Raw genomic sequence first — 8,732 nt, 5'->3', positions numbered from 1 at the left:
TTCCCTGACTTGAGGGGTATCTAGGATATACATATTTATAGCTGAGGGCAGGAGGGGAACTCAAGAGAGACTGTAGTATAAAGGAGAGGGGGGCAAGACTGGGAGGAAGAAGTGAAGATAAATTCATTTCTTGAAAAACAGGACTGCAGCTGGACACAACAGATGTAAAACTAGATGCTGATTAAAGATGGGACAGCTGCTGCCAGCTTTACCCATTTGCTAGTACAAGACATTGGTACATTGCCTGGGCATGAGGAATTGCTGATAAAAGGCATACTTGCAAATTTGAGGGCTAACCAAACATACCTGGATGCATAATTCCTTCAGGATGAAGTCTGATCTGGCTATCTCCACAAGATTCATTGCCATTGCACACCTCTGTGCAAAAATAGTAATAAGAGAGGGGGTTTTTCTTTCAGTTATCCTCTTAATTCTAAAATTTTAGGTTCCTTTCTCTTTTGGTGGCATATAAACTGCTTCATACCTAAGATTAGCTCTGGTAGCTCATCTAATAAATAAAAAGTCCGTAACGGCTCGGTGACCATATGGCATTACATATGTTTAATGTGAACTGCAGATGTAACACTCCAAAAATGTCATCCTTTAGCTGATCTGGATGTTAGTCCACAAATTGAACAAGTGGAGATCCTCTCAACCTTGTGAGCTACGGAGCAAATGCTCTGTCAGGTACGTCCTGATGAATGCTTGCCAGGATCCCCAAGACAGCATCTGAAGCAGATTCTTCTTTTTAAACTCAGATATTTATTTTGACAATAAAAAAGAAAGCTTCAGACATGCATTGCTCTGCCATAACCTATAGTTACAACAAAATGAGCAGAGCTAGCTCTAAAAGGCTGCTTTGAAAACTCTAGTATGAATAATAAATTTACACAAAGCTGTCCTCCAACACTCCTGACCCGCAACTCTTTGCAGGTGCTGAACAGCATTTCTGGTCAGTGAAAAGGAGAACCAATCCAGCCTGGGCAATAACCTTTCCTGAAAGGCATTTATCAAGAATCAGGAGATCCCAGTTTGCACCCTTGTGCTCAACTAATCTAACACTAGGTTTATACACTCTTGAGTTTTTATTAAAGTGCTTTTTCTATTCCATTAAATTTTTTCAAACAATTTTAAAAAACATTTTGAAATGTCTGATGAGAAAAGTTTAGAAATGAGGCATTTTCTTTTGATATCATAATATTTTATATTGTCAGCATTTTTCATTATATTCTAGTGTACAAACACACTTCCTCCTCTCAATTCCTAAATTGTTGTTTAACTCTTCCCTTCTCTTTCCATTTTGTGGGCATTGGCTCTAATACTGTACTGAGAAAATGGAAGTTATGAGGTTCTATGTAAAGTGGATTAAAGAAAAAAGAGTTAATTAAGACAAGAGACTGCTTTCTGGGAAAAAAATACTTTAAAATAATTAAGAAAAAAACCTCAAAGAAAGCCATAGCCCACAATCATTGAAATGTTGGACAAGCCATAAAGAATTCTCTGATCCCCTGGAGACATTTTTTGAGAGTAAGTTCCAAAAATGGTGCAAAACGTACCTTTAAAAAGACTTTAAGTGCTAAAACTATACTGACTTCTGGGTTAGGGAGGGTTTTATGATTCATACATCTCCATGACATTTTCTACTTACACAGATGATCATAGAAGTGTAAAAATTAAGTGAGACAGTGCAAGTGGACTAATTTGTGTACTGCTCAAAGATAATACTGTCAAGATTAAATGAATTATCAGTGTGTCTAGAGGAGCAGACGGAAGCTTCAACAACCACAAATGTGGTCAGTCCAACAAAGGGCACAAAACTACAGCTCTAGGCACCAAACCTCATAGCAATGAGGTGGGTTTTTTTCATCTCTTTCTTTGAAATACAAGGAAAGGGTCTACCAGAATCTGCATAAATCAGCTTCCAAGGTTTGTCTATAATACCTTGCTCTGGTCACATCTCAGTATTTTGACCATTCACGATATATTCTTTGAAAAAGAGGCACTTGTCCTTTCCTTCCCATTTTCAGTTTGCACTTTTTAAATCACACAGAAAAAGGAGGTGTACTAAGTTTAGAATCTAACCAAAGATGGCTCAAGTGTCTACACTGATATTTTAGAAGAGACATAGCACCAATGCATTAATACCACATTTGCATCACCATGATCAGTGCACGTCTAGGAGCTCTCCAGTGTGATTCCTATGTTTATCTTTTTCTGCAATACCAGAACAATAAAATATACACTTTAACAAAGGCTTTCCCTGCTGTAGTCAGGGACTGAGGTTAAATCACTTAAAGGAAGAATAGCCACAACCCAAGCAACCCTCCTGTGATTAGCAAATGGCTATAAATAGACAGTGATAGTTGTCGCCACTCTCTCAGGCAAGGCTGTGGCTATGGATCTCGCACAATAATTTTAGCAGGGATTCAGTAATAGAACACATTTATTAAATATAGAGTTAACAGAAAGTACAATGGTCAAATCATAAGGATTAATTCCCCACATTCATATCTTCCTTCCCCCAAGAAATCTGCAACTTGGCAATGTTAGAAAAAAACCTAATTCATCACTAGAAACACCTTCCATTATTGTTTCTTTTCTCCATTTTTCAAATTTTTTTCCACATACCTTTAAAGTACACCTTTGAGAGTTCATATTGTGGTTTTGATCTATTTGGCTTAGTGTTCTAAGTTATATTGAATTTAATCATGGGGTCACTTGAACCAAGTGGCTTTGCTGTTTCTAATCTACTAACTGCACATTTTTGCTGAGATTGGAAAGGACAAGTCCTATTAGTACTCTGACACCACAGGTCAATAACTCTTTATTTCTTCTATAATTTTATTTTTCATTGTGCCATGCTTTTCAGTTTTCCCAGTTCATACTGGGAAATTGAAATCACCCATCACTACAGCCTGTTTGTTTTCTTATTTTCCTCATGTGCTGAGGACTGCTACTCTTTTCCTTATACTGATGGCTTGTTCCAGGAGCAGACAGAATTCTTTTACTTTACCTAGTCTACTGCTAAGATGTGTATGTACCAAACATAAAGAGTCATTTTAGAAGAAAACATAGTTTTTCAGGTAGAAAAGTAATTCAGCAGATTCTTCACATATTTCTCATCTAATTCTTTACATTTAATTAAGTTTAACCTCCTCTACAAACTCTTCAAGGACATCACAGGAACAGTTTAAGGACATCATCTGCACACTGAAACTGAATTCTCCATCCCCAATAGCATCAACTTTAGAAAAAAAATCCTCAATGCTGTCTCTTCATATTATAAAAACATTATAGCTGGGTCTATGCAAGCCAAACCTCTAATCAAAGAAAGGATGAAAGGCCTCTCCTGTGATTTTCAGGCTGCTATCCCAAGATGATTTTAAGCCCACTGTCACTGGAAGAGTAAGTCTTGTCCCTCCTACCCCACAGCTATGCCCTCATCAGTCATGCAGCTCCACAGGGAGACAGCCCAGGAAACACAGCATGTGAAAAACAGGAGAGGGCATCACAAGCTGCTGGGAGGCACTTGCAGGTTGTACCCTGTTAAGACACTGTACTGCAGATGGCTGTGGTCTCTCAGTCCTTGTTTTCCGTGGTTGTACAGGCTGGTGAGCCCACACTCACCCGAGTACATGCACACGCACCGACTGCGGGTATAAATAAACAGCAAAGACCTTGGTTGTGCAAAGGGATGATTAAGTTAACCATTACATCTAAATGTTCTCAATCTAAACAAAACCTTCAAAAAAGCCTCTGTACTTGACTTCATTCAACAACAGAAAGAAAAATCCAGAGCAGAGGGTGAAGTTGTACTTGACCACACCTTGGTTTGTCCTTGTTTTGCTGTGCCTGTAGATACTGCAAGTGCAGCCCCAAATACGGTTTTGTTGCCATTCTGACTAAATGCTATAGAGCAGCCAGTCTTCAAGGCTAAATGCCCATGAGGCTCTATATTCACTTTCTGAGAATAACAACTCTTCATAACACACAGAAAAAGTTTTATCTATATAAAAAAGTATTAAGCAAATAGCAGGATATCACTAGTAGCAGTAAAGCTGCAATACTACCTTGTTCTTACAAAATCTAATCAAACAATTTCCTCCTTATGGTAGCAATGGTTTCTGACAGAGATGACTAAATAATAAAACTTTTTTCTACAAGTTCATTGGAAAGAAATATCAAAATGTGGGGTCTGTGCTGTGCAATGAGGTTTTCTGTTGGTAGCTTCTTCCTTTGTACAGCCTACTTAGGTGTTGTGTACTCTTATCCTGCAGCTTGCACTCAAAGTCCCCCTATTTATCAAGAAAATAATGATCATTTAATGACTAGGTCCTCAGACATATTTTTGTCTTTATGGTTCCTGTACTATTACCTTCTAGTGACAATACCAGAAGTGATGATTCTTATTTTGGGGGGAGTGGAAGAACACTAAAAATTATAAAAAACCTCAGGTAAGTCTCCCAGAGAGAAGAGCAATTATTTTTATTTTCACCTACTGTTACCTGAAAAAAAAAATATATTAAAATAATTTTTAAGAAATCCTTTTATTTCTATATTTTTCTTCTTTTCAGATCACATGTCTGATAATTGCTGGGGTCTGAAAATTGGGAATGCCCATTAAAAGAAATTACAGTTCATTTCTTTCCTACTCACAGGGCATAGGTTATCCTCACTTCTTCCATACCACATAGAGGCAATATTTACCATTATTGGGCCTTGGAATTTAGAACAAAGCACACTTTAGCTTCTGTCATAGCACAAGTAATAAAATGTAAGTTACTCAAATGAAGATATATCAAAGTATATTTTATGATGATCTGAGTCAGAACACATAACTGATTTCTTTTGGTTTACTCCCTAAATATGGTAAAACGCACTGGTGGAAAGTTAGAGGTATTACCAAATATGCAGCATACAAAAGACACAAATGTACAGTTTAATCTGACATATATTTTTGTATCCTCTCCCCCAGTCAATGTGTATACTTTAGATATTTTTCTGCATTTTAGTCTTACAGATGATGGTGTATATCTTTATCAATATTTGTACAAAAATATATACACACTATATACATATATATATACATCAATCTCCATGTACATATATATATTTATAAAGAGGGAAGGCAAGTTATCTTAGCTTTATATAACTGCATTGAGTTAAAAAGGGAAAAGGGAGAATAAAATTAGCTTGGCATGACTGTGAGATTAGACACTAAAATTATCCTCCTGCAATCATATTTAATTCTCTAAACAACTTTAAATAATTTGCTTAGGCACACTACTTTCTAGTGAAACTAATGAAAAAAACATGCAGCCTCTGTGTTCATTTTTCTTGAATATTCAAACCTCTAAATGAAATAAGAATCTTTTTCTAAGCCTTTTTTTTTTAATCAGTTCATCTCTATAACACTCTCTTTGCTTACTCGAGCTGCCATTTTAGGCAATAGATTGTGCTAGAAGTGCTCATATTCCCTAAGTTTATTCATTTAAGGAACTTAAGGGATATTACATGACTATAGCCACCTATGGAATTAAACAAAATTTGCCAATATCAGACAATATTTTCCCTCAAGTTAAAAAAACAAAAACAAAAAAGAAAAACAAACACAACAAAACAAAAAGCAGGTAGCATTTGTTCACGTGAATTCGACCACAGAAGAAAAAATACAATAGCCAGACACCTAATTTATTCCAGGTGAGTTTTTTTCAGTTTTGTTTTCACTCTGTTCCAGGCACTAAACAATTCAGAGAGACTATTAGCACTGATTTGAATATGTACCTTTCCTCATGTTATGTGTTTCTGAAAATTCAGTTAATTTGCCCAGAGCTACAGAGCTCATTCCTGAGTACACCAGACCTCACATTGCTACTAAAAAAAGAACTGATTCTACACTTGTTTGGCATTTTTTCACTCCATCAACATATTTTGCCACATGCAAATCTATGGATACAGCTGTTACTCAATCAGTCAAAGATCACTTACAACTTCTGGTGGCCTTTACTTGCAAATTCTTTCCTCTGTCTCATCCCATCAGCTTCTGTGCTTCATGCAGATCAACCAGTAACCAGCAGAAGTGCCAATAACAATCAGGTGGGCTTGCTTTTCAGGTAGCCCTGGTGCTTTACCTCATTCTTTGTTTCCTAGAGTCATATGCAAGGTTTGCAGCTAATGACTTTCCCTCTGGCCACTGTTTGGTGGAAATCCAGCCCAACCCAATGCCACCCTGAGTAACTGCGGACATTCTGGCTAAGCAAGACTGCTAAATATTTGGGGGGTTAGGTTTAAATAGGCAGGCAATTCCCCAAAAGAGACAGTGTGTTCTAAGTCTGTGTGTAATGATTTCACTTTGCAAGAACATAATTTTCTGCTTTCTGGTAGAACTAGTCTTCCAATATGGTTGCTACATAACAAAACTTAGGTTCTTGTTACCTGCTGCTGGAAAGACTGATCTCTCACCACTATTGGTTACAACAATTTTGTCAACAGTGATTTTCTTATATTTTATTTAAATGTCAAGTGGAAAGCTAGAATATGCCTTGTGAAATAGCTTAGATGAGCAGTCTAGAGATGCCTAGCAGGTAAAGCATTCAGGCAAACCAAGTATTTTTGATTCTTAGCAATACTACCTTCCTAGTACCTTTCAGGGCATTTTCTGCAAGGTAATAGCTTTTTCTCCTTCTACAATTCTTAATCTGTGAGGTACATATGACAGGCCTAAATCATAAGTAACTTAATGTTTGTTTTGATAAAGTCAATATCAAAAATAATACTTCAAGCATCTAACTAGAAGCCATTTTCCTGTTTTACTCACTAACTGTTACTCTGTGTAAACTAAATACAAATTGCTTACAGAGGACTCTTAACAGCAGTGCTGCAATTATCTTTGGCAAACTTCTGGCAATTTGAGATATTCTTTCTGAAAATTGCATGTGGAAAAAGCAAGTGCAGCCTGTGGAACGTCTGTAGTATATTAACACAGATTTTTGGTTTAGTGTCCAGTAGCCTAAAAATTCAAGGATTTCAAAAGCATAACATAATTTAGCATTGTCAAAGATCTGTGCTATCCTCTGCTGTCATTAAAATCAATCCCAGTATAGCAAAATGTGTTTAAACTGATGTAATTCCATTCAAAATGCAAAAATCAAGGCCATATATTTCATGCTGTTGCTAACACTGCCAGAACCTGAACACTAATAAGGCGCTAATTAGGAGCTGCCATTTTAAGTCTATCGTGCTTTTGCATGTGAATTTACCATATGCTCTAGATCAGATTGCCTACTGTGAAAAAGCTGAGATGGCTCAAGCGTATGATGTGCAATAAACCACTGCTTTTCAGTATTCTCTTCTCTAAAAATGTCTTTCGTCTGGTGATTGTTAAGTGTGGGTTTTTGAGACGATCACCGTATGTTTCTGCATCCCTTTTTTGTTTATTTTATCTGCTCAAGAAACCTGCTTTGGAAAATTATGGTATAGTGCTAGAGAACTGTCCATGATTAATACCAAGAGCTACCCATGTGACTGCATTCTTCAGACATTTAACAGGGTCTATTTACTAACATTAGAGATTTGCAGCAAAATGAATCACATAATCAATGCTGTTGTCTGTTGTAATATGTTTAGATTATTTTAAAACTAAACTTCATTCTACTTTTTTTCTGTGTCCAGACATCAAATGTAGAAGAAATACCTGATATTACAGATAAGCCACCTGTCCCATGGGCCTTGCGCTTGTGGCATTTTAGTCCTAAATTTAATCGCAGTAAATGGGAACAGTCTTTTTCTTGTCACAGTACACAAACTTTTCAAACTATGTATTTCTTAGAACACAGGTATTGTATGCAGAGCTGAAAATGGGAAGACAGCTTTAATTTGGAAAAAAACCCAAACCCCACAAAGTTCAGTTTGACAGTCAATTCCATGACAGTCAATATTTCATCTTGTTACAAAACTAAGCCATTATGTCATAATAAAATCTCAGGTTGCTGGAAACTGAATGCCTTTTGGATGTTTGCAAGGCAAAAAAAAGCATGTTCTGGATAGCATCAACAAGAGTGCAAGTAATTGAGATCTGACGTTACTTAGATTTGTTGACTTACTGTGAAAATTCAATGTTCAATATAAATCAGAATTTTCCATTTCTTATACGTGTTGATGTGGGCTACTGGTAACATCACATTGTGGCACAAAAAAATACAGCCTGCAGCTCTTAGTCATGTGTGATGTCCCTGGATATAGTTCCACATGGGTCTATTGGGAGGAAACAAACCAAAAGATTTATGGGAGAAAGGAATACAAGGTCAGACCCCTAAGGAACACTTAAGATCTTCAGAAAGTATCTGAAATTCAGCCTGTCCTTCCTAGTTGTCAGCAGCTTTGCATGCAGTATGTAGACAAGACTTTTGTCTGCCACGTTCGGAAAGAACAGACTTGATCTGCACACTTGTGATACAGAGGGAAAAATCTCAATTTACACCTTGTAGGAGGCACTAGGTATCTCATAGTATCATTAGGGTTGGAAAAGATCTCAGAGGTCATCGAGGCCAACCCTTGACCTAGCAGTACCACCACTAGGCCATGTCCCTAAGCAGCACATCTACACATTATTTCAACACTTCCAGGGATGGTGATTTCACCACTTGAAATGTCAACCTGTTTCAATGTTTGACCACTCTTTCACTGAAGAAATCTTCCTGAATATGCAATTTAAACCTCCCCCGTCTGCATCA

This window comes from Corvus brachyrhynchos, unplaced genomic scaffold (genome assembly GCF_000691975.1).
Source record: "Corvus brachyrhynchos isolate BGI_N302 unplaced genomic scaffold, ASM69197v1 scaffold105, whole genome shotgun sequence".
Classification (NCBI taxonomy): domain Eukaryota; kingdom Metazoa; phylum Chordata; class Aves; order Passeriformes; family Corvidae; genus Corvus; species Corvus brachyrhynchos.
Note: the sequence above shows the minus strand (reverse complement) of the source record.